Below are 26,125 nucleotides of genomic sequence, written 5' to 3'. Positions count from 1 at the left end.
GGGGCCCCGCGGGACGCTCTCGGCGCTCAGCACGCAGCCGGCCTGCGGTAGACCCTTGCCCCACGGTCCACGGAGGCAGGCAGCGGCCTCCGCCCCTCCTGGGGGCCTGCGAGGGGCGTCCGTGCTGCCCTCGGGGGCTCTGCCGAGGACGTCCTGTGGTTGACTCTTCGGGAGACCTTGTGACGGGGGAGGGGGCGCCCAGACCGACAGGCGGGCCCTTGAAGGAGAGGACCTGCCCAGGGTACCCCGAAGGAGGTGACCCGGGTGCTCAGCTTCCCTCCCGGGCGGCTACAATTCTGGGTGTAATCTCCAACTTAGGATGTGCCTGTGCCTGGAGGCTGGGTCCACTGGCTTCCCTACTGTCCAGCCACCCACCCACCCACCCATGGGCACATTTACCACCCAGCCATCCCTCCACCCACCCACCCATCCATCCACCCACACACCCACCTTCTCACCCATCCAACCATCCATACATCCACCCACCCACCTATCTGTCCGTTTGCTCACTCAACCATCAATCCACCCACCCACCCAACTGCCCATCCAATCATCCATCCACCCAATCACCCAACCATCCACCCACCCACCCATCCATCTACTGACCCAACCACCCATCCAAACACCTGTCTATCCATCCACCCATCTGATCATCTGTTCATCCATCCATCCATCCATCCATCCATCCATCCAACCATCCTCCCCATACATCTGCTGAGCTCCTCCTGAGCTCCTTGTAGCAGTGACCTAAGCAGAGACAGTCTACAGTGAACAGCCATCAGGAAGTCTGTCCTCAAGGGGCTCTCACTCCACTGAGGTTTTACCAGCAAATCTAGGGCAGTTTAGACTTTCTGTGAACTCTCAGTATTTTCTCAGAAGTTGTTACCCTCGCTCTCCCCCAACCAGGGGTTGACTTCAAGGGAGGAAGGGGGAAGTTGGAGCCAGCCAAGCAAGCAGCCATCCCCGCACCCAAAGCAAGCAATGAGACCATTCATCTCAACTGCTTTTGCCTGAAATATTTGTCTACAAAAAGAGCCAGGAATTTCTCCAAGGGTGACTGAGTCAGTTTTTTCTTTGTGGTTCAGCCCGGAGGAGAAGGGAGAAATGGTGTTGTCTTTTTACACATCAACAGCTTGCTTTCTGACCTCCACAAGCAGTGCCAAATTGGTCACCTCTCTGTCCCCTGACCAGCCCCTGGGAAAGGCGGTGCAGCTAGCCTCGGTTGGTACAGTTGACAGAGGGCCAGCCAGGCCTCACCACCTGGATGGGTGTTTCTGGGCATCTGCCTATCCCAGAGGCAGATTGTGACCAGGAACATCACATGGGGCCCTGCCCCACACACAGGGTTTTGATGCTTTGCTGTCACCATCTTGAAATTCTTAATAATTTTATCTTTGAACTTGTGTTTTGTTAAGTGAAGTCTGATGGGACAACAGAGCATGCTCCAGGGGCTTGGAGCCTCAGCTCACATAGGGTCCCACCACCTTCCTACCACCTCTGCGTGCTCAGCCTCCCTCTCCCTACTTCCACAGGGTGACCACTGTGACCCTCTGCCCTGGTGGAGAATGACAGGGAGGGATTGAAGTCCTGGCCCACACTGTGCAACACTGGGATTCCTACCTGGAAAGTGGAAGTGATGCTGCCAGCCCTAGTGGAGCTGTTGAGACAAGAGTGAGAGGGAATGCTGTGCTGGAACAAGAGGCCAAACGTGGCCTCAGGCACTGCCCTGGTTCTTGCTGCTGTGAGCCGGTGGGATAAAGCTCCAACCTCTGCCTCCCATGGCCTCCTGCACCCTCCTGTGGGAGGCGAAGACCCTTCCCTGGATAGCCTCCAGGTGTGTCCATTTCCACCTCCCCAGGGATGCCAGGGGAGGGGGAGCCCCAGGTCCTCAGAGTGATTTCACAGATTTCCCGCCTCTGTGGGGTTTATATTCCAGTAGGAAAGACAGACAAGAAGTTTTCAAAGTGCTCTAGACCTTCTTCTTTGTCAGAACATACAGATGCCTAGGCTGTTCCTGTGAACTGCATCTTATTTCCAATAGTTGACTTTTCCAGTCTTTACTCACAGCTTCTCCTCAACTTTTTTGTTTTGGTTTTGTCTGTAATCCAAGAATATTGAGCATGGGATGAAAAGCCACCTACAGCTGGTCCTCTTAAAATGGTGGTCCCCCTTTAAAAGAGTGACAGTGTTGGTTGAGATTTCATCTTTAAAAATGATTTTTTAATCGTGCAAATGGAGTTGAGCTGATCTGAACAAAATTGGGGTTCTAGCTATGTGATTGGGTGGGGGCATACCTCCTGAGCAGACAGATTCATTCGTACGTGTTCTCTGGCAGCTGTACTTGCCCCACTGAACCCTCTAGCCTCAGACCCTGAGATCCTGAACACTTGGATCTTCTCCTAAGAGACCCCCTCATGGAGAAAGTCCATGGGCACCACATCTTGGGACCGTGTTCTTGGAGCCGTGCTTCGAGCCAGGCCAAGGAGCCTGCTGCTGTCAATTTTGACACAGTGGTCAGGGAAGATGGTTCCGAGTCACGTGCGGGCCCGTCCTCAGCCCTCACCCCCTCGCTGCACATGGGGCGCCGTCAATCAGCTCCTGCTGCCTGCCAGCTCCAGCGCACCTGTTGTGTGCCCACACCAGCCTCCCTCCTCTGCTCTAGTCCTTTGGGGGAGACACAGAGGAAAACATTCTGAGACTGAGAGGGGTTTGTTGTCTCGTCAGGAGACAAGAGACATGTGGGAATTGGCTGGAGAAGTATGTAAGGCTGGGCGGCCCCCAGGCCAGTCTGGGGGAGATGGGGGCTGCCAGGCGTGCTGGGAGGGGGGCCCAGAGCTGGCTTTGGCACATGGGAATTCAGGAGGGGGTGGCGGGCGTGGCCAGCTCTGGCCTGGGTTGTGCTGGGGGGGAGTCCCTCCCAAGCTTGGGCTGGCCTGGGGGCTCTCAGGTCCTGGAAGCTGGGGACGTGGCTCGGGGACTGCGGGGCGGGTGCCGGGCAGAGAGCCCGGGCACCTGGTGGCCTCCACCTCCGCTTCCCGTGTGACAGAGGGCATCTGGTTTGTCTCATCCGTACGTGGTGGGGGCTGACCTAACGTTCCTTGCACTCCCTCCAGCGCTGATATTCGGGGTTCAAAAGGTTTCCCCACAGGCCTCTGCACCCGAGTGTGCGCACGCATACACGCACACACAGCTGAAGAGAATTAGGCTCAAAACGTCCACTCGGCTTTTCTCTTGATTCCGAGGTATTTAGAATGGGGGTGGGGGATTAGGAGAGGAAGTCGCTGAGCTAATTCTCCCGCATTTGCCAGCACAGAAGTGCAGATGGGGCCCAGAGCCCCGGGCGTCCCAGGGGGGAAACACCAGCCCTCCTCCCACAGGGCGAGGCAGGGGGGAAGGAGCGGGTGGGAGCCCCTCACCCGAGCGGCAGGACATGGCAGGCCCCGGCCCTGCGTTTCCCTGGACCGTGGCTCACCCCCCACTCCTTCCACGGCTCTCCCACCCCCGGAGTCTCAGGGTGGAACCAGCTTCAGGCTCAGCCAGGTTCCCAGAGAGCTGCTTCCCTCTGAAGCAGAGAGGCCCAAGGCCACGTGGCCGCCCCAGCACCATCTTCCCAGGAAAGATCCTTGCCCTGAGCTGCTCTCCGATGTGGACTGGAACATGGAGGGGGTGAGGAGCCCAGGGCACCTGAGAAGCTTGCTCTTAAGGACAGCCCATGCACTCAATAGCCACCATGTCCACGTCCCCCAGAACCGGTGGCCCCTGCTTGGTGTCCCCAGAGCAGATTTGTACACACAAGCATACATGTTTGCACACACACCACTGCAACTGTCCTGGATGAGGTCTCTGTGACCCCCATGACCCTCCATCCAGCAGCTTCTTCACTGGTCAATATCTCTGCTGGCCTGGCTTCCCACATCCTCATTCCAGAAACTTCCTCCTTTTGAGGCCTCCATGAGCCTCGTGCCCCTTGGCCCAACACTTTTGGGTATGTTGGCCTGTGGATGATGCCCCGCCCTTACTCAGCCCTGACACATGTGTCCCACCTTCTACCCCCAAGATCTGCCTTGTACCCACAGGTGGCACGCCCTTCCATCCCCACTCAGAGCGCTTGTCTTCCGGTCTCCCTGCCTTGTGCTCATCCCATGCTCCAGTGAGGATAAGCAGACTCCAGGACGTTCTGGGTTTCAAAGGCCATGGAAGAGACCTAGCACAGGGAGGTATCTCTGGGAGGTTTGGGGAGTGTCATGGTGAGCGTCAGGTTTCCTTTCTAGAAAGACCACTCTGGCTGCTGAATGGAGAGAGAATTGAGGAGTGGGGATGAGAGGGGGAGCCAAGGGGGTCTTGCCTTGTGGGGAGACCTGCCATTACCCCATTGAGAGAGGCAGGAGGCCTGGAGGAAGGTGGTGCCCCCTGGAGGGGTAAGAAGCAGCCAGGCGGGGTTCCCACAGGAGGTGGCTTTGGCAGCACTCTGTGGCTGAGGGCAAGGAGGGCTTCAGGTGGCCCCTAGGAGCATGTGGAAGGAAGGTGAGAGTCAGGTGGGCAAGCTGGATATTAATAAGCCTGTGTACATGAGTCAGCACCCGCCCCTCTGCTCCGCTATGGTGATAGCGGCACAGCTATGGGGCATCGTTGCTCCGCGGGCATGGCTTGTCAGGGCGCCGTTCCCTGTGTTAGTGGCCTAGGGCACAGAGCAAGGTGTGTGATCGATGTGGGTTCTGTCTCCCTGGGATGGTCCCAGCTCCAGGACAAGCACGGGCCCCCACAGTACCCCTTCTTGGAGAGCAACCTGGCAAGGGAATTTCGGGGGTGCACCATTAGACAGCTATGCCATGTTAGGGTCCGCCGTGGCTCTCTCCCAGGAGCAGATCTGCTCTCCTGTACTGGGGTCTGCAATAACACGAGGCCAGACAGGTGGGGGTCTCAAGACCAGGCTGCCCTGATGAGTGGCAGCGTGGGGTGTGGGCCGCTTCCCACCGAGAGGGCAGCTGTGCTGTGTGTGTATGTTTCGGCGTTGTACAGCCAAGCCTTGATTAGCCAACCCTGATTCTCCCAGAGCCCCCGCTTCGATGCGGGTTAACTCAGCAGCTGTCTCCTGAGCACCTGCTTGGGGCCTGGTCAGATGCCAGGCTTGAGGGGTGGGAAAGTAAAGAGCTAGGCCCTGCCAGACCCATTGCCTAAAGAGTCTTTTCTACCATCACCTTCCAGAGGCAACTCTTCCCACTGCACAGCCCCCTGGGGCCTTCCTGTCCCCCACTTCCTGCCCAGGCCGGCCTTTGGCACAGCTGCCACTCAACGACAACCTCCCTGGCCCTGGGGGCTGGATGGGCCCAGGCCTTTGAGGACATTGGCACTGCCAGGATCAGCCCAGAAAGAATTTTCTATTATCCCTGAAGTTCTGGCCAAAGCATTGATAGGAAGCCCCATCCCGGTTGCCCTGAGGGTTGTAGGTTGTTTTTAAATGTCAGAAGGCCCTCATCTGAGATTGACAGTAAGAACAAATACTACAGAGAACCCATATATACATGGCTCTGTGCCTGTAGAGGGCACGGCTCCTCCAGTGGAAACCGCCAGGCCTTCAGGGAGCAGTGGGCACAAAATGGTTGACAATGAGAGGTTTTGGGGGAACCGAATGAGACTGCTCCCATCAACTTGGACAGCAAAAACAAGAATGAGGAGATAGGGCCATTGGTTTGGGGTACCACGTGGCCATGTGGTTTTAGATCTGTCCATGAGGCCTTTGAGATGCCTTCTTCAAAAGATGGAGCTTAATTCCCTCCCCTTGATTTTTTTTGGACTTAGTGATTTGCTTCTGATAAATAGAATATGGTGGCAACGTCTGAGTGTGCCTTCCAAAACTGAGTCACAAAAGGCAAGGGAACTTCCTCCTCACTCTCCCCCTGGGATCCCTGACGTGGGAAGAAGCCAGCCACCATATTGTGAGGACACCCAAGCAGCTCAGTGGAGACCGAGGCCTCCCACCGATGGCCTCGTGAGCGTGCCATCAGTGTGGGTCCTCCAGTCCCACCCAAGCCATCAGGTGGCCACAGCCCTGGCCAGTCCTGACTTCAGCCTCCCAAGAGACCCTAAGCCAGAACCACCCTCAGATCATTGCTTGAAGCTGGGAAGTTGTTGGGCAGTTTGTTCCAAGGATGGCCGTAACTAGCTGTTACAACCATCCTCCCAGGGGCAGCGAAGAGGGCTTGGCCCACCTGTCAGCTTTTGCCAGTGTGAATGGCATCTGGGCACGGGAGAGAGGGTGCTACAGCCAAAAAGCATCTGCTCCAGGCGTAAAGCCACATTTCTGTTTTGTCAGGATCTGAATTCTGTCCTCCAGGCCAGTGGCCATTAACCTGGGGTGCCCGTGAGATGAGTGTTTGTGACTCAGTGGGCAGTCTCTGGGAAACAGGTAGGGGCTGGGGTTTGAGCAGAAGGGCGACTTTGTGACAATGTGCTCACGGTTGAGAGAAGGTAATAGCTAGAACGTGATCCGGCACCTGTAATAAGTGATTTTTTCTTCCCTAGAGAACATCCAAATCCAGTTCTTTAGCTCATGGGTAGGATGAAAGGCAATGCCTATCTCTCCTGAGGCTGGTGACCAATGACCCCGCACCACCAAGGAGCCTCCCAGGCATCCGGGAAGGGGCTTGGTTGCTAGGGTGCATTCTCATCTGTCTCTGAGTGGGCCCCCAGGGTTCTGCTCCCCAGCATGCCTGGCAGGGCACACACCCAGGGCAGGCAGGCACTATCCCCAGTAGTGGTGACTCTCCCTTCCCTCCCCTTCTCCTGGCACCCTGCCCTTGGGGGCTGGTAGTAGGACCTGCACATGGATTCTCTGGCTTCACACAGGTGCCATTGTGACCTGTGGGCCCATGGACTGACCTTGAACATCTTCATGCCTGCCCCGCACTGATGGTTCTTCGTGACAAGGGCCCAGTGGTGTGTGTGTTGGGGAGGCTTCAGGCAGCCAGCTCTATCCCAGTTTGTTTTCTGTTCCTGGGAGCATGGTGGAGCCCTCTCATGGGTTAGCCACAGTGAAAGAGGAGCAGACCCGTGAGGGTTGACAGCAGGATACCCTGTGGGTGGACGGTGGCACTGGGGACTCCACGTGGGGAGGGCATGGACTGTTTTACCTAAGCCCCATAGCAATGGGGACCCCAAGGCATGGATGTTGATCCCACATGCACTGCCCTGTCTTCCCTGGAGCTCCTCTGGATACCCAGTGTGGGAGGAGGCGTGGGCAGTCCCCAGGCCCCCAGGTGCCAGACCCCCCAGGGTGGTACCTCTGCCCCTCAAAACTCCCTGAGCAGACAAACAAACAAACAGGAACCACTTGCTCATTAATTGTCCCACTTGAACATGGCCTCCTTTATCAGGTAGCTGGGGACACCTCAGAGCATCTCCTCTGCAGGAAGAGGACAACTGCCTCACCCAGACTCACTCAGCAGCAGCTACATATCAGACTGGCCTTGAACACTTTCTCAGCAGAATCTCTTCCTTTCTGGGGTGTTGCAGCCTGACCCCCGGCCACCAGCTTGGCCACACTGCACTGGGCAAGGTGGTGACTCAAGGTTACATTTCAGCATTTCTAATCCGCTCATGCCCCTCCTCTTTCTTGGTACCCCACATCCCTGGGGAGAGTGGGGTGCTCAGACATGGAGTCAGCATAGGCCCAGGTGGCACTCCATAAGGAGGCCAGTGCACCGGACAGGCAGCAGCCTGAAGCCTTAGCCCTCTACCCAGGTCTACATGTGAGAGGTGAGGGCTTTATGCAGCCTTAGCTCCAAGGAGACAGGGCTTTCGGTCTCGGATGGGGGGCTCGGTCTCCTTCACCCTCTTCCCTCCCCAGGACCGTGGCTGAGCCAGAGTCCTCCTCAGGACATGTCGATGGCAGCAAACATTTTACAGATGTGACATGCTCCAAGCCTGGCAGCAGGGGCGGCTCCAGCTGCTGGAGAACGTGGTTGGATTTATGTCCACAGCAAAGCACCCCGTCACCTTTCTCTGCTTGGAGTGTAATCTTTTTTTGGAAGCCTTGCTGGAAAATCTGAATCTTGTGAGCCATCAGCTGTTTATAATCAGAGAAGCATATGTTTAAAAGAGCTGAGGGGCCTTATAAACTCCGTGTGCAAATTACCTTTGGGGCTGCCTGCCCCACCGCCCCTCCCCACGGCTGCCATCGCTGGTGAGGGGCTCAGCGCGCTGCACAGAATTAGCTGTAACCCCGTCGTGGCATGGGGTCTGTTTAGCTTTAGTCACGTCAGCTTGGCTCTGGAGCGTGGGAGCCTCCATCTCTGCTGCACAGCTTCCAGGCCCCCCCCACCCCAGCTGCACAGGACTTCTGGCTCCCTGTTCCTGGGCCTTCACCATGAGAAATGTCCAACCTGGGGACTGCGTAGCAGGACATGGGTAGGAACTCAGCCGTCTGGGCCAGCGGGGGCCTCGCTCAGAGTTGGGGGCTGCCTGGGGGCCTACTGGGGTGCTGTGGAGGCTGTTTGTTTTGTGTTGTTTTTTTTTATTATTATTATTTTTGTTTCCGTACTGGCTTTATTCAGCAATCACTCGCATTCCATACAATTCACCCATTGAAAGTGTACGATTTGATGGTTTTTAGGATACTCAGAGTTGTGCAACCGTCAGCACTGTGTAGTTCCAGAACATTTTCAGCACCCCTAAAAGAAACCCCATCCCCAGTAGCAAGTGCTCTCCACTCCCGCCTCCCACATCCCAAGCCCAGGCAGCCACAAATCTGCTTCCCGGCTGTGAGGATTTGCCTGTTCTGGACATTCGTAGAGAATCACACACTACGTGGCCTTTCTTGACTGCTTCTTCACTTATCATCATGTCCTCCAGGTCCATCCTTGTGCAACAGATGTCAGGGTTTCGCTCACTCGTATGGCCAGGCAACATCCCGTTGTGTGGCTGGAGCCCATTTTGTTTATCCTTGCATCCGTTGATGGATATTTGGGCTGCTTCCATTTTTCAGCTGTTATGAACGATGTTGCCATGAACGTGAGGATGCAAACTTGTACCAACATATATTTTCACTGCTCTTGGTAGGTCATTGGGAACTTGATGTTTAACTTTGTAAGGAACCACCCGACGATTTCCCACAGTGGCTGTGCCATCGTACCTTACTGCTGGCATCATAGGAAGGTTCCAATTTCCACCCATACTCGCCAATGCCTGTTACTGTGGATCTTTTTCACGTTGGGCACCCTGCAGGGTATGAAGTAATATCTCATGGTTTTGATTTGTATTTCCCTGATGGCTAATGATGTGGGGCATCTTTTCATGTGCTCATTGGCCATCCATATCTCTTCCTTATGAAATGTCTATTTAGATCTTTCCCCAATTTTTATTGATCACTTTATTACTGAGTAATTAGAGTTCTTTATATATTCCAGACACAAGTCCCTCATCGTATATATTTTCCCCCATTTTGTGAGTTGTCTTTTCACTTTCCTAATGGTGTCTTTTGACTCACAGTGATTTTTAACTTTGATAAAGTCCAAATAAACTACTTTTTTTCTTTTGAGGCTCGTGTTTTTAGTGTTGTAAATAAGTAGCAATGTGCAAATCCAAGGTCACAAAGATTTATTCCTATTTTCTTCTGAGAGCTTTATAGTGTTAGCTCTTGCATCTGAGTTTTTGATGCATTAGAGTTAACTTTTGTATAGAGTGTGAGGTAGGGGTCTGGCTTCATTCTGTGGCATACAGAGATCTAGCTATCCCAGCACCATTTGTTGAAAAGACTGTTTTTTCCCCACTGAGTGATCTTGAAACCCATGTCAGAAACCAGCTGACCGCAAATGTGAGGGTTTACTCCTGGGCTTTTAGTTCTATTATGCCCTTGATCTGTATGTCTGTCCTATTGCCAGTGCCACACTGTCTTGGTTACCGTAGCTTTGTGGTAATGCTTTGAAATCAGGAAGTGTGAGTCCTACAGCCTTCACAGGTGAGCTGCCTGCCTGTGTCCATCCCCTCAGTTGGGGCTGGGCCAAACCAGGTGAACCAGGTTGGTCTTCCAGCTTTGTTCTTCTGTCAAGATTGATGAGCTGTTCTGGGTTCCTTGAGTTTCCATATGAACTCTAGGATCAGCTTGCCAATGTCTGCAGAGAAACTAGATGGAATTCTAGGAGGGATTACAATCAATCTTCAGATCATTTTGGGAAGTATCAGCATCTCAACAACGTGAGGTCTTCTGGTCCATGAACATGGGATACCTTTCCTTCTTGTTTAGGTCTTCTTTTTGTTGTTGTTGTTTGTTTCTTTTGTTGATGCCATAGGATTTTGTGCAGCAGTGACCAGCAGCTGTCCATCCTGCCCAGTCTCCATACCCATGCTCCCCAGAGGCTCCACACTACTCCCAGCCCTGAGCCCCTTCCTCTGGGCTCCAGCAATCTTTCATGGTCCCAGTTTCATGCAGGGCACAAAGTGTTGCTCTGGCCAGAGTCTCTTCATATTCCCACCTGGGACACATACTCTCCTCCTATCTCCGGGAGCATCCTCATGTCCCGGGGGTTCCCAAGGTGCCCCTCACACCCAGGAGCTCTCTTACCTCTTCACATATCTTGTCTTCCCCAGGTGTAGTGGCCACCCCCCAGACTGTGGCTCCCAGAGGCCCGGTGGCTCTACTATATCACCCACTCTACTATATTACCCCAAGACTAGGCACAGGGTGTGGGAACCCCAGTAAGGTCTGTAGGAATAAGTAAACTGTTTCCTGGACAAGTAGTTTTATCACAGCCCCCTCTTACCCCCTCCCCAGCCTCGATACGAGAGATCATCCTTAATGCTGAGTGAGGCATCTTAGGGCCTCACCACCAGGAAAACAGGACTTTGGCAGCTTACAAAAGGAACTTGATTTTTCAAATTTCCTTTCAACTCAAAGGTCTCAAATCTCGTCTGTAGCCCTAGAGGGGAGGGTCCTGGCATTGCTTCTGAGGAGGGTGCCTTTGAGGGGAGGCAGAACTGGCTCCTGGTGAACTTGCCTGAAGCCAATGGCAGGCAGGTGGCTGGGGCTGGTTACTGCTCACCTGTGTCTAATCCTTGGATGGGGCTGGGTCAAGCTGTTTAGACCAAATTGGGTCACTGACAGCTGGTATACCGCAGACTCACTGGGCCTCTCTCCCCTTAGGGAAAAGGGGCATACTCCCTGTATTCCCTGCCCCCTAGAAAGCTGGGAGGGGACCAGGTACAAGGAGGCCATAGTTTATGTCCTTTGGGAACCTGGGAGAGGCTCTGCACATGTGTCATCTCGTTCAAGCTCTATGTCTCCTTCTCCTCATTCATCCATGGACTCTGCACATATTCAGCACCTGTGTGCGCCAGACCCTCTGCTAGGAGTGATATGGATGGACATTGGAGCTCCCTGACCACAGGGAGCATATAGTCCAACTGGGCTGCCTGACCTCAGCGATATCATTACCGGCTGGCTGGGACCCAGTCCAGAATGGGGATAGCAGCACCCCAAGGTTGGGGGGAGGCTCAGAGCAGGGCCTTCAGGGGTCACACTAAGGTGTTCTGGGGCAGAGGAAAAGGCTCCCTGCCCACCTGCCTCCCCCACGGTGCCAGGCCAGATTATGGGCACTTCTACAGGCTTAGCTGCCACACTCTCTGAACCTCACCCCTACCTCATAAGATGGGGGGTAGGTCAGGGAGCTCTGAGGGCTTCTGTTCCTCTTGGAATGTGCAGATGGGGTAGGAAGGGGCCTGCAGTGGGAGTCTCCTCTCCTCCATGACAACCACAGCCTGAGGCCCTCTTTGCCCTGGAGCACTGTACCCTGTGGCCAGGAAGCCAGAGGGGCTGAGCTCCTGTGCTGCAGCCCCCTGGTATGGGGTGTGCATGTTCTCCCTTAGAGAGTCCTTGCCTGGATGTGGGGAGGAGGCTGTGGAGGACCCAGAAGGATTCCCACCTCTGCCTCCCCGTGAGGCTCTTGTCAAAGGTCAGCTCCCTGGGAGATCCCTGGCTGTAAACAGGGTTGAGTTGGGGGATCCTGGTAGGGATGGGGAGCCAGAGGCCCCACCCCTTGACACACGGGCACCAAGGAGGCAGCCAGCCAACACCCCCCCCTGCGCTATTAGCCACGTCATGAAGCTTTTGGCATTTGGGGATTTTACATTAGGGAGGGATGAATGAGCCTCTGAAATGAGATCCGAGAGCAGCCAGGACCCTGCCTGAGATGCAGCTTCCGTGGATTGAGTGTGGGGAGCCCCCACTCCTCCCGGCGCCCCAGGCCAGCCGGACCTGCATTCCGCTCCTCCTCCCGCCTTCTGGAAGCGTTCCCTGAATCACATTGTTCGCCGCGCTCCATCGGGCCTTCTGGGCTCTTCCTCTGCTGTTCGCCATAAAAACGCTCCAGTCATCTTTTCCGCTGTGGTTTTTATTGTTTTATTTTATTATTCCAGCTATATTAAGTTGGGAAGAGCTACAGAAATGGTTTTTTCTCCCCCAGATTCCAGAACAAGTCGTAGCCATTGTAGATTTTAATTAATCACCACCCCCCCACACACCACATACACACACACACACACACACACTTATGTGTTCTCCAGCGTCGTCCTCCTCCCTGTAAATGGGCGTCTCAAGGACAGGAGCTGGAACAGGTCTCTGTTTCCCCCACTCCCATCCAGTGCAAGAAAAAAGTGAGCTCAGATGCTGGGTCAGCCCTGTTTCTGGAGGCCATGGCCACAGGCGCTGCTGGCCCCTGGCTGGGCTGGGCTGCGGTGGAAGCCAAGTGCAGGGTGAAGGCCTGGGGAGGAATCTGGGTTCTTTTGGCTGCTGGTAAGATTATCCATTAAATCCATATTCCTCACTGTAGAGTTCACGTATTCAGAGAATATCCCGTACTCTGGCCGCCTTACATTTCTGCAATATTGCTTCCAGATGGGCAAACACCCACTCAGAGCCCGGCCCTTGCAGATGCTCCGGCCCAGCATGCTGCTCACCACCGCGCCTTTGTTCCGTCCCCGATTGTGTGTGTGTGTGGGGGGGGGGGGGGGGGGGAGGTGTGGGGGAGGGTGCCAGGCCTGTGGTCCCTGGCCCCACTAGAGTCCCTGTAGAGACAGAACAACACAGGTCACACAGTGTCTTCAGGCCTGAGCTGTGGCCATGGAGGCCTCCTTCCTGAGCCTGTCCTGTTGTCAGAGCCTCTTACAGCCATGGCCAGTCCCGACCCCACCAGCACCTGGGCTGCAAGAGTCCTGCCTGTCTACCCTCACTCCAGGGATAAGTCAGACAGGAGTCTTCTAGCATTCTATACCCGACTGGCTTGGATTGGGCCCCACGTTCCTGGCAGCTTGAGCACCGAGGCCAGCCCCTGAGGCCCTGCCCAGCCCCTGAGAAGCAGCCTGTGTGCTCTGATGGAGCAGCCTGCTGGGCCATGGACTCTAGGCTTCCTCTTGTGGCTCCTCTGGTAGGCCGGAGTGTCCTCTGGGGGAGTCAGGGTGGCCAGGTAGCCATTCTGTTATCAGTGGAGACAAAGGCCTGCTCTGTGCTTCTGCTCATCTCGATGCCCCTGGGCTGAACACGAGGCTCTCACCGCATGTGTGCTCTGAGTGGATGGGAGGGCTTTCGGGAATGGCAGGTGTCAGGCAGACTGGTAGGGGGCGAAGGGTCAGCCAAGGAAGGCCTCACAGAGACAGATTCTCAGCGGAGGAGACAGCACGCCGGGCAGACCCAACGCAGCAAAGCCGTGTCGGGTGAGAGCGCAGATGTGGGCAGTGCGCTTGGGCTCTGGGGGGGGCACAGGATCTGAGGCTAGGGCAGCGTCAAGTGGCAGAGGACCTCGAAGGCCAGCTAAGGTGTCCCAGTATCATCGTTCAAATGGCAGCTTTCCCTTCGTGAGCAAGAAAACTGTGTAGACAGATGTGCCTTTCTTTCCCCAAGAGTCCAGATCATAGGACCTGAGTCCTGGTTCCCTCACATACGTGTTCTCCCACTTGCCAGCCTGGACACTGGAGCGGGGAGCCCCGGCCAGTGTTGCATTGAACACACAGCCGTGAGGCACTGCAGCCCTCGAGTGCGTCCATCATTGGCACAGGTGAGAAGTAGCAGGATGGACAGGCTGGTAGTGACACTTGGCAACAGGTGACAGCTGGCCCAAGTGGCCCCGCACTCATGAATATGGTGGGAAGCTCTCGGCAAGGGCCCTCCATGAACACCAGCCCCGACTTTACAGACCAGGTGCGCCAGTATAGACACATTCACTCACTCACTGGGAGCCGTGCCAGCAGAGTTTGGATCATGCTCCTCTTGGGGTCTGAGCTCTCCTGAGAGCTCAGGGCAGGCCATATCTTAAAGGCCTTGTCCCAAAGGAGTCAGGGAGGTGTGGGGCAGGGCAGGGCTGTGCATGTCACCCAGGTCCCTTTAGTGGCCAGCGGGGGATGGGATGGAGTCTGGGAAGGGAGTCTGGGCTGCCTGGGCAGGGCTTGGGGGACAAAAAGGACAGGGAGGAGGTGGGAGCAGATCTGAGCTCTAGCGCCTGGTACCTGCTATGCTTGAGGGCCCAGGGATAGGGGGCTGGCCCTGGGCCTTGGTTTCCAGCACACCCTGAGAAAGGCCCAGGCCTCCTTTGTCCAGCCCTCCCAAGGTCTCTCAGAGGAGACTCCCGTCCCTTCTGGGCCCCCACCAGCCTTGGGAGCCTGTGACCACCTCAATAGTTAGATCTAAGAAGACCTCTCTCAGGGTGAGTGGGTGCTGGCTTGGGTGGCCTAGAGAGCACTCCTGGGGCACCGGCATATCACACTCTGTCTTTCTGGCACTGCATTTCTACTGGCCCTGCCTATGAGGGTTGACCAGCCAGGGTGGCCCCATGCTCCCCTGGAGCCCTGTGTTGACCTGAAAGCCACTTGGCCTTCTGGGGTATGGGAGCAGCCACCTGAGCCAAGCTCTGGTGGTCGAGTGGGCAGGGGGCAGCCAGGTCAGAAACCATGCTGATGCAAACCTCAAAACCATCCCCCTGAGTCTCCATCAACCCCCTCACCCACCCCCCTTACCCCCCTCCCAAATCTGGCTTGCTGTGACGGATGGCAGGGAGAGGCCACCCTCACCCAGGGGACAAATTTTGGACTTGACTACCTGAGATAAAGCAGGGCTTCCTGACAACCTCAGACCTGCAGTTTTGGGATTGATTCCCTACCATAAAAGCACATCCCAGAGGCTGTGCCCTGCCTTTGACCTCCCCAGCACTGGGAGTGGCAGGACAAGCTCCGTTGGCAAGGCGCTGACCCGCCCGTGGAGGTCAGACCCCCATGTCTCATGCACCTCGTTTGTCTTGGTTGCAAGGTCCACGTTAATTGCCGCTTGTATCACTTACAATTTTTGACATGTGGGGTGGTCATACATGACCCCGGGGTGGTATGCACCCGCTCAGGGCCAGGCTCAGGTGGTTCTCCTGCTAGGAAAGAAGCCAGGAAGTGAATGTGAAGCCGAGGGCCCCTGGACGTCCTCAGACATGCCACGGTTCCTCTGGGGTTGCCCTGGAGGGATGGTCTCAGGGGCTAGAGCTGTGCGGCTAGCTGGCCCGGCCATAGCAGAGGAAGGCCGTCCAGTGGTTGGATATGTGGCCTCGGCCTTGCTATGCACGTGGCACCTATCTAGAAACTCTGGCCTCTCTTCCAATGACAGCTGAGTCTTTGGCTTCCAGGGCAGACCTTGGGCTTCCAGGGCATGTGGCTGCCCGCCCAGCTTCCAGGGTTGGCCTGCCAGGTAGGGTCAGCACAACCGCCTCACTCCTGTGACACCCAGTGGACTTCCACTCCCTACCTTCCAGAACATCTTCTCCTGAAGTCTTCCCCAGGATGCGGGCATCCCTTGGAGAAGGGGAGCTGTGGAAGGCTTGGGCACCCTGGTGCTTCTCTGGGTGAGGTGGAACCAGGCAGCCCGCATCAAATGGGGCAGAGCACCAGTGTACTGGTTCCAGTGCATTATTTCTGTTTCTGCTTTTGAAGAGAGCAGTGGGCAGCCAGGAGCCTGCCGTATCTAGGTCCTGAGTGGGAGCTTTGGGGGTCACACCCAGCCTGAGGCCAGGCACACAGCAGGACACCAACTTATGGGTCCCGAAACGGTTCCCAGGTCTTGGTGTCAGCTGCAGAAGAGTCTGTGAACCCGAGACGAGTCAGGATGGCTGAGGGCCTGCTGAGTAACAAGCAGCCCTGGAGCTCCCACCCCCTCTCCTTCTGCTCATCCCACGCAGGCTGGCCAGGGTATATGCACGGGAGCCCCGGCCACCACACCAGCAGAAATAGAGAGCCCAGAGGGATGCCATGAGGGGTGTGGGGTCCCTCCTCTCATCAGAGTCTGGGGGCTGGGGGGCAGGATTGAGGCTGGCTTTCTGGAGGGCCTCTGACCTCAACCCTCAGGGTGACAAAATGACGCTGAGCCAGCCGGCCTCTATCCCCAGACCCCCAACACATGCCACTCACCATGGGGAGCCCCAAGTTTACATCCCAGCCCATTGCCCACAGGCCTGACATTTAATCTCCCATAAGGTCAGCTTGGGGAGCACGAGACCTTCCCTGCAGGGCTGTGCGTGAGTGTCCCTGAGACGCGTTCCCATGAAGCCCTAGCCCAGTGCGCATGTGAGAAACACACATCCTGAGGGTTGTATTGTTACCGACGTGCCAGCCTCGCGGCCTCTGCCCTCTGCGGCGCCTTCTCACGGCCCGCAGGTGTGCAGACTCCGGCACCTGGGCCTGGAAAAGTTAATGGTCAGCCGGAGCCCCCGCCCCGCGCCGGCAGTCCTGCTAGCTGGTGACGCAGTCCTGCTCGAAACCAAGCTGCCCTGGGGGCTAGGAGGATGGACGGGGCAGGGGGGGGGGTAGGGGGAAGGAGAGTTCCTGAGCAGAGGCCCCTTCCCTTCCCTCTCACCCTCACCACCCCCCCCCCAAATAGGGCAAACACCCACCATGCAGGGGCGAGGTGGAGGGGCTGCCCCAGCAGTGTCCCTACGAGGCAGGGGCTCAGGTGGGCCCCTTGGCAGTATTCAGGGTGTCTAGGGGGAGGGGACTTCGGAAGGCAGCCCACAGATCACCCCGAGCGGGAGGGTTAGCAGCGGGGCCTGAGCTCCCACTTAACTACACACGGTTTCTCCAAAACACTCGGTATTTGGAAGCCAGCAGAGAGGAGACGTGGAGGTGGCCACGGTAGAGTTCTCCCTCCCTCCAGGCTTTCCGGCCTTTCTCTGTCCTCCTGAAGAGCCATTACCTGCGCCTGCTCCACTGGGCCCCACGGCCCCACGGCCCCCGCCGGCCCCCGCTGGGCCCCACCGCCCCCGCCCGGCCCCACCGGCCCCCGCCGGCCCCACCAGCCCCCGCTGGGCCCCACGGCCCCTGCCAGGCCCCACGGCTGGGCTAGGAGGAGGCTGGGGCGGGGGAGGGGAGCTCCAGGAAGTCACGGCCCTCCCCCCACCCCGTATTCAGGAAAGTTCTGCAGGCCCCACCGACTGGCTTCTTATTTTGTTCTAACCACAGGCTCTCAGAAGAGCAGAAGCGAAGGTCCCCCAGGACAGCGTCAGGGAGGGGACAGTCAGGAACAGGGCAGCGAGGGGAAGGAGCAGGAAGGGGAGTCCGTCCAGGGCCTTGGGACAGAGGACCAAGCCCCCAGAGCCCTCCAGGTCTCAGTACCCCAGGGTAGTGACTCCTCCTCCGGGGCACTGTTGGGGTCAGAGAGAAAACACTCCTTTGGGCTGCAGGGGGCTGGGCAGGGCGTGTTGGCCGCGGAAGCTTTTCTGGCTTTGTTCTGTCGCAAGGGTGTAGCCCCCATGCCCTGGCAGCTCCCCGCTTGGGGTTGATCCCTTCTCTCAAGGTGAGCTCTGGGTTGACAGGCTGACACGCCTGGCCTGGATTAAAGCCCTTGAGGACCGGCCCCAGCCCGCAGGGTGGGGCTCTGAACAGCAGTCCAGCCTCCAGTCCCTTCTGACCACAAGCACCCTGCAGTACCCCGGAGCCCCCCAGCAGGCCCTGGGCTTAGCCTCCTGCCTCTGGGCTGAGGCCCCTCCTCATCTCTCCGGTTGCACCCACGGAGCCTCCCCCACCACCCATCGCCAAGGCAAGCTTTATGGGATGCAGCTCCCAGAATGGAGATGCCAAGGCAGAAGGGCAGGGATGGCTTCGCTCCAAGAGTTGGCTTCCAACGGCTGCAAGGTTGACTGGGAGAAGCCATCAGGGAAAGCTAAGACCCCGAGCCGAAGCTCCTCGGAGCATGTGCACAACATGGGCCATCGTTCAGTGCCATTGGGGTTTGTCACGGGAAGGGCAGCTGCAATTAGGACCCTCCTTGGTAATGACCCCACCCAGCCCTCGAAGGGTCATCAGTAGGTGGCACCTGCTCCCGTCACCCCTACTCGAGTCCATGCTCGGGGCAGGAGGCCCTGTGGCTGCCGACCTCTCCAGCCCCTACCAGGCTGCCTCCTCGCAGTGCACTCTCGGACGCAGCGCCGGCCTCCTGAGCCTCGACTTCCGTGTCTCTCAGGCGGGCTAACAAGCCTCGTGATCACAAACGAGAGGTTATGAATACACATATTTAGCCCTTCCCGAAAGGTGACGGTGGTTAACCCCGGTGTCACGCCTGGTGCACAGGTTCCCAGAGCTTAGCAAACACAGACCAAAAAAACAAGAAGTCAGGAGGATGGGCATGGCTTTGCCATCCCTGTACGAGTAACGCTGCCCTGGGGGCGGCCAGGCCCATCTGGTAACCCCAGTGCCCGGGGCCCACTTGTGGTGGCTCCCAGACCCGGGGCAGCCTGCACAGCAGCACTTCAGGCTGTGCACCCTGTGGTCTCAGAGAAACACACAGCCCACTTTGGGCATGACCTCTGGAGGCATCCAAATTTTCTATAATCTTCAGTCACGGAAGGGTGGATATGAACACAGATGACTCTTATCGCAGATGTATGACCAGGTCACGCACATGTGCCAGACACACGGTGCCTGACCCCTCCCCCATCCCCTCAGAGGTGGGGCCGCTCTGTTGTGGAGACAGACACCCTGAGCCTCACCACCTCCCCAGACAGGCTCCTGAACCCACCCCTCTCCCTCCACCTTGGAGGCAGCTCTTGCCAAAAGCTGAGAGTTTGGCGGGGGCTGGCGAGGAGACCCTCCTCACACCTCGGATAGCACGACACCTTTCCAAATGGATCGTATATGCAAGGCTTAGAGGATTGAGACAAACCTAATGTGCCCGACATTTATTATCTTTGCAAAGGACTGGTGTCCCAAAAAGCTCGCGTGTGTCGACAGCCCTACATGTCCGGCGGATGTGCACACGCAGGCACACACTCCCTGGCTCAGCTGCCTTCCGGGGCCAGGCTGAGGTCAGGCCTCCTTCAGGCCAAGCCCACGCTGGCCTTGTGCGGGGACAGCTGAAGAAGGCCAGGAGGAGGCCACTAGCCTTGGGAGAGCCTCCCAGAGCAGAGGCAGCCCCCTCGAAGGTCACCTGGCTGCTCTCTGCAAGGGGAGTGGGACCCAGGCCTGGCCAGCAGCGCAGGCATTAACCCCTGCCTGCCGGAGCTCCGAGCTCCTCCAGGGGCCTTGGCCGAGCGTCCTGCATCAGGGAACTCGCCCCAGTGTACTGGAGGCCCAACAGTGGCTTCTCCTCAGCCACCGAAAACGGGAGCTGAAGCACCAGCCATGGTGTCCACTGCCCGTTGGCAGGCCTGGCTTCCAGAACCCGAGGGCCCCGTGCCTACTGGGGAGATTCCTAGCTTCTCTGTGCCCCAGGCAGTGGGAAGTCACAGCCTTGGAGCCTAGTCCCTCATTTCCCTCACTCAGTGAGTCCGGTTGGGGGGCAGCCCTTGCTGGGTGTTGGAGGCCACCAGGGCTCGATGCCAAGAGAGGAGAGGTGGTTCTCCTGGGTCTTCCCACCCCAGAGGCCAAGCCGGGCCCCTCCTTGCCCTTCCCCAGCTTTCCAGCTAGACAGAGCCACTTGCAGAGGCCCGCCCAGATGCAAGCAAAGGGTTTTGTCTTTGGAAGCTTGTAAAGAGTTAAAAAGGCAGGGAGGGGGGAGCAGGGGCCTGCTTCAGGTTCTCCATTCTGAATGTCAAGAGACTAGCGGCCTGGGCCAGACCAACCCCAGGGAGACAACCCGACAAGTTACAAAACATCCAGCAGCATCCACGACTAATTTCTTCCCCTGTTTGTCCTGCGGAGGAGGCCTGAGTTAAAAGGCAGTGCTTTGGGGGTTGAAAGGCTCCCTGCGGGGGTCTGCGTGCAAGGGGACCCCAAGCCTTTGCAGCTTTTGTTCAAGACCGCTAATAAGCCGACTCCCGCTGGGCGCTTTGAGGGCCTGAGGCCGCCATTCCAGGGCCCAGGCGGCTGCCCCCTCTTCCTGGTGCCTGCAAATCTCCATCTCCAGCCCGGGCCGTGGAGGCTGTGCCCAGTATTTCCCCCATCCATGGTGTGAGTGGAATTAGCAGATTGTATCAAGAAATATTTCTAGGGATTTACATTCCGGTGGTCAAGAGTCTTCTCGTGGCTTTTCTCCTGCGTGCAGGGGTGGGAGGCGCCCCGCAGAGTTGGGCCCGGGGGAGGTGGGGGCGGGCCTTGGGGGTCACCATCATCGTCCCCACGGGGGCCTTTATGAGAACCCCCTCCGCTATGCAGCAAACAATGCAAGGCAGTCATTCTGCAGAACTGCTTGTCTTCCCCAACAGCTGCTGGGGTGGCCACCCCAGCCCAGTCGCAGCAGCACAGGCCGAGCCCCCCAGGGTCATCCCTCTGCTGTCTGGGCCCTTCTGAGACCTCTGTCCCTGCATCTAGCTCAGGGAAGCCCCACGGTGGGCTTGTCTTGGCCCATGAGACCCAGCTCCCCTGCTGGGGACCCAGCACAGGCCTAGCACCCCTCCGGGACACCCTCACTATAAGCTCAAGCAGTCCTGTTCCATCCACGTCATCCCCTGTCCCCCGGGACACACGCATTGTGGCCTTCCCCACACAGTCAGTGATCACCTCAGCTTCCAGGGGGCCAGCATCCCTCACAGAACATGAACGGAACCTGCAGCCTCCTGGGGTCCCACCTGGCACAGGCTGTAGGAAGCCCCACACCTGCTTAGAGCAGGGCTGATTCCCGAGGTCCCCGTGTGGGCTGGCCCGGGCAAGTCAGGGCATGGGGGGTGGGGAGCTGCAAAGCTGACACACCCTGCACCCCCCAAGCTCACAGGTGACGTGACATCCCATCAGGTTGACAGGTGAAGAAAAGCAGGCTGGGTGAGGGCAGGAAAGGATAGGGGGCTTGGGGCGGGGCTGGGTGTGACTCGTCAGCCACGGGGTAATGGCTTCCCCGTGGGGTGACAGCGGGCAGGGCCGAGGGAGGCCAGTCATGCTGGGGCGGCAGGGGCAGTGGGGGGTGGGCCTGGGCTTGAGGTAGGCGCCGGGTTCTGAGGGATGGCTGGAACAGGCCGAGCTGCTGGGTCCAGGTTCCAGAGGCCTCAGCCATCGTGGCAGCGCCAGGCTCTGGGTGCACCCCAGTCCCATCCTGCCAGGGGCAGGTGTAGCTGCCACATGAGCTTGGAGCACCATGCGCCTGCCTATGACAACTGGACACCCCACCCCAGGGTGGTGGTGTTGACAGTCCTGTCCCCATTTACTGTGGGGACGCACAAGGCGTCCAGGCTCTCAGAGCCTCCCAAGGGACGCTGGGCTTCTTGGGGGCACTGTACACATGTGAACACACCCAGACGAGGGTCGGTCCTCGCTCTGGCCCTTGAGACCCCAGCAAGCCCCTCCTTCTGTGTGCCTCGGTGTCCTCATCTGTCGGGTGGGATATGATTCCGTCCTTGATACGTTTGGGGCGAGGTGGGGGCAGGTGCGGAGGTGAGAGCCTGCGGTACTTTCTATGTTCCTGGTGTATCTGGAGGTCCCACTCGTGGATCTGCCCCGGCGTGAGAGTGGTGCCTGGAGACAGTGGCGCCTGGAGACAGTGGCATCCAGTTAAGGACAGCGCCGAGGCTCAGAGAGCCAGCAAGTTAGCTTTGCTGCGAAACAAACTATCCCCTAATCGTGCAGCTCAAAATAGCAAACCTTCCCAAAACCTCGCTGCTCATACTTCCGTGGGGGCAACCCGAGCAGGCTGCCTGGGCCGCGCGGGGGCTGGGCGGTCTCGGATGGCCTCTCTCACAGGTCAGGCCCTTGCCTGGTGGCTGGGGCCTCTCCAGCCGGCGAGCTGAGGTGGTTCACACGGTGGTGGCCCAGAGTTCCCAGCCATAAGAGAGGACAGCCTGATGCACAAGTGCTTCTGTGCTCCTGACCCGGGTGGCCGGGGCAAGTCACGTGGTGGTGTGGGGTGGGGGTGGGGAACAGACTAAGGGGGGAGGGGCGGCAGCCCTAGCGACCCGCTGCAGGTGTGAAGGAGCTTTCTGGTTCCCCAGGCAGAGCAGAGATGCAGACCAGGCCCTCGGCCCCTGACACAGAGCCTGCCCTCCATCCACATGCCCCCTCCAACCACCAGCTCCACTTGGGGCCCCAGGTCGGTCCTCCTGATAGAAAACCACATCTGGGCCTAGACACTCCAATAAAATCATCGGGGAGCCCCAGACGAGGAGTCCAGGAAGGAAAGACAGAAAGAAAAACACGCACACTTGCAGGCTCAGATAATATACGGTCCTCCCACTGGCTCAGTATCACTTTACGGTGTCACCTTTCGGCACGTAGCCACTTACTCTGTCAGGGCGGAGAGCCCTCCAGCTCTGCCAGGTGACGGCCCTAAATCCTCGGGAGCGGCAGCCGTCCTCCCGGCTGGATGGGGTTCTGCAGAATGGCACAACGCTGGCAGCCAGGGTCCCCGTCCCGCTACAGTGGGGCTGCTGGCGGGGGGTGGGGTGGGGGCACTGCCGAGTGCCCGCCGGGACCGGGGCTCCAATGTTGCCTCAGGAAGCCCAGGTGGCCCCCAGAGTGGGGAAGGCAGCAAATGTCAGGCAGCAAAGCAGGAGAAAGGCCAGGACATCCATACATGGGGCACATAGGAGTGGGTCCTGCACCTCAACACGGCACCTGGTTTGTGGGCCCTCGAGGAGGAGGGTGGAGGACCCTGGGGTGGTGAGTCTGCCTGTGGCTTCAGCTGAGTGCCAGCCTTGTGCTCTGGGAGCTTGAGCTGTGCTCACGTTCTCCCCTCCCCCCCGGAGGCGATGCCATGGCATCCTGGGCTCACAGATGAGGACTGGAGGACTTGCCTGGGCAGAGCTGGGAGTCAGGATGGGAGTACGGGTCACCCGCCCTGCATGTAGGGGGTCTGTAGGATCAAACTTTCAGCCCCAGTGCAGAGCTGGCTTTATCTGGTGCTTCCACTCTGCAGCTGTGAGGTCTCAAGCAAGACCCTTCAATTTCTGGGCCTCGGCAATCTCAGCTGTAAAGTGGGGGCACGGTGGTCTCTGTCACAGGGCGCAGATCCCTGATCTAGGAATCTGCGCCAGGTAGCGAGGGCAGCTCAAAAATAGTCCACTGAGAACCGGCACACCAGACCAATGCCACTGGGCGCCCTGTCTGCTCACACACGGCCAGCGAGCCCAGCAGTCACACATGCCATCTGCTCTGGGGCGCCTCAGTCGGGGCACAGTGGGTAGACTTTGTGAGCCAGACAAGAGCACAGTGCCCGGATGGAAGGCCACCCCGCCAGCCGTGGTGCTCAACCCTTCCCGGAGCCCCAGAGAACGTGGCTGTGGGCCACCCCTGCACGTGGCCTTGGCTCCTTGGCGCCGCGGTCAGGGGAGGTAGTTCAGCCCACCTTTTGTGTTGGAAGAATGACTTTTGCAGCAGAGACGCCCCACCATTTGTCTGCTAGGGGTCCCTGACCTCCCTGAGTCGAAGCAGAGGCATCGTGTTTACCTGTGGTTGAGGAGGCCGCTTAGCTGCACAGTCCCTGAGGTCAAAGGGCTGGCTTCCCAGAACCCCTGCCTTGCTTGCTTTCACCCCCTTCCTGGACCGACCAAGGCCCTGTCATTCCTTCATGCCCCAAGCTCCCAGCTGTGGACCCCACGGCCAAGGCTCGCTTCCAGCTGAGGGGGACATAGGGGAAGGCAGGGGCCACCGGCTTCCTGAGACCTGGCAGCTTGTGCAAACGCTGTCTCCCCCCTGCCCAAAGTTCAGGTCACCTGCCTGGTTAATCAGCCCAGGGCCCTGCAGGTCAAGGAGAGGCAGGAGGCCGACTGCAGCTTCTCAGATTCTGCTGACCTAACTGAAACCCTAACCTTCGGGCTTCCCCGCTCATTTGTGATAAGGCCTCGCCAAGAAAAACAGCAGGCCAAAGACCCCTGATTTCTTCACGAATTCCAGAGCGCTTGGTTCATTCCGGCAGGGAAGGGGCCCGAGGCGGCCGTGGGTGCAGGGCTGGGGACGGCTCTCAGAGGCCAGCTAAGGAGGACCACCTGCCCGCTCCAAGGAGATTGCTTCCAGCTGGCCTGGGCAGCAGAGGCCAAGGGTGGGTCCCGGGCGGTGGCTCAGGCTGGGCTGTGACCACTCATGTGACGTGTGTGTGCAGACGTGGCCTGGCTGGGTGTGGTTCGCATGGAGGCTCATGCACCCAGTCTCCTGTCCTGATACCCCTGGGATCCCCGGATGGATCTGCGGGGATCTGCCAGTGACCTCAAATCGGGGGCGGGGGGGGGTGTGGTAGCGGAGCACATTTGAGGGAGAGGGCCTTTCTAGAGGTGAGCCTCAGGCCAGCAACAGGTTTTCCAAGAGCCCAGACCTGACCCAGGGCGATTGCTCTTCTCTAAGAGCTGTGGAAACTGAGGCCCAGGATAGAGGGGCGATCCCCTTCAGGGCCCGGATCTCCCCACCCCTGCCAACCATGGCATGTGTGACAGGAGGGGCATATGCGGTGACAGGAGGGGCAGTGAGGCCACAGAGGTGGGCCAGGCACATTCCCAGCAGTGGAGGAACATTATTTGCTAGTTCTGCCCCAGATCACGTACTTTTGTACGTGGCTCAAACAGGAAGCGTGAGGAGTGGGGGTTTGAAGCACCAGCGTGTCTGCCTTGTGCGGGACTGTGCCATCCCCCGCTCAGGAGGCAGCCCTCCCAACCTGGGCACCGGGGCCACAGCGGGCCTCCTGGAGGCTCAGAACACCCAGGCCCTTCCCAGCCGCTCCCCGCGGACGTCCGCTCTCCCCAGAGAGAGGGAACCTGCCCAACCCTGTGCACCGGGCTCCCCTCGCTCTGCCAGGCTGGAGCTCAGTGGGCAGCCGAGAACTTCTGAGCCGCTTGGTGTGGCTTGGGCTCCGGCGGTCTGGACAAAGCCCCGCACTGACTTCCGGATATCCTGGCAGAAAGGTCTGTGCCTGCTGCCTGCTGTTCTGGAAGCTTCTGAGCTCTAGGCACACGTCTGTCTAGGTTGGAGGGAAATACACACTGGACTCTGGGAGGGATGGCCCCAGGACTGGGGTGGGGGCATGAATGCAGCTTGCAGGTGCTCTGGGCTAGGGAGGCAGACACCAAGGTCCAAATCCTGCCATGCTGAGGTTGGGGGCAGCTCACAGTGTCTGCAAGGTCCCTTGTCCTGTCTGTAGAATGGAGGTAATGAAGCAAAGCTCAGTGTGTGGGGTAGGACCCCATGGAAAGCAGGCAGCACCTTGGGATCGTCTGTTGGGGGGGGGGGGGCGGGAGCTCAGGCCAGTGTCCTTGGAGATCCAGCCTGGACTCAGAGGTACCCCACAGCCCTGCAGAGTGAAGGTTGCATGAACAGCTCACCTTGAGGAGAGGAGCACAGACCCGAGATGGCAGGGGTCACAGCTGGCCCCGGGGGACCCCACCACACAGAGACCCAGAGTGGGGGCTGGTGGGGAAGGGCTGTGTCTGGGGGGTGAACAGACAGTGCCAGTGGGACTGCACTCATGCTGGGAAGGGGCAGATGCTGCAACCCCCGGAGGGCATTGCTGTGGGGTTGCAGGGGCTCCCCATGTTCCCTGGGACTCCTGCTCCGTCCTCGTGACTCTCACCCACCCAAGGTACACAGGGCCAGTTCCCCCTCAACTCCTACCTTCTGTCCTCCCCGCAGCCCCTCACTACAGGCTGTCTGGCCTTCTTCTCCTCCTCCAGCCTTTTCCAGGGCATGTCTGCCCCAGGGCCTTTGCACATGCCCTGCTCCAGGTCAAATGATGGTGTTGCCCTTCCTCCCAGCCTCTCCTGTCCCCTCA

General features: G+C 58.3%; 1 protein-coding gene across 3 annotated transcripts in view; it reads left to right on the top strand.

The window, feature by feature from the left end:
• KCNQ1 (potassium voltage-gated channel subfamily Q member 1) overlaps positions 1 to 26,125 on the top strand; it is a 323,097-nt gene that overhangs the window by 183,766 nt on the left and 113,206 nt on the right. The gene's annotated exons all lie outside the window — the stretch shown is intronic.

This window comes from Canis lupus, chromosome 21 (genome assembly GCF_048164855.1).
Source record: "Canis lupus baileyi chromosome 21, mCanLup2.hap1, whole genome shotgun sequence".
NCBI classification, from domain to species: Eukaryota; Metazoa; Chordata; class Mammalia; order Carnivora; family Canidae; genus Canis; species Canis lupus.
This window is presented reverse-complemented; position numbering and strand designations above follow the sequence as displayed.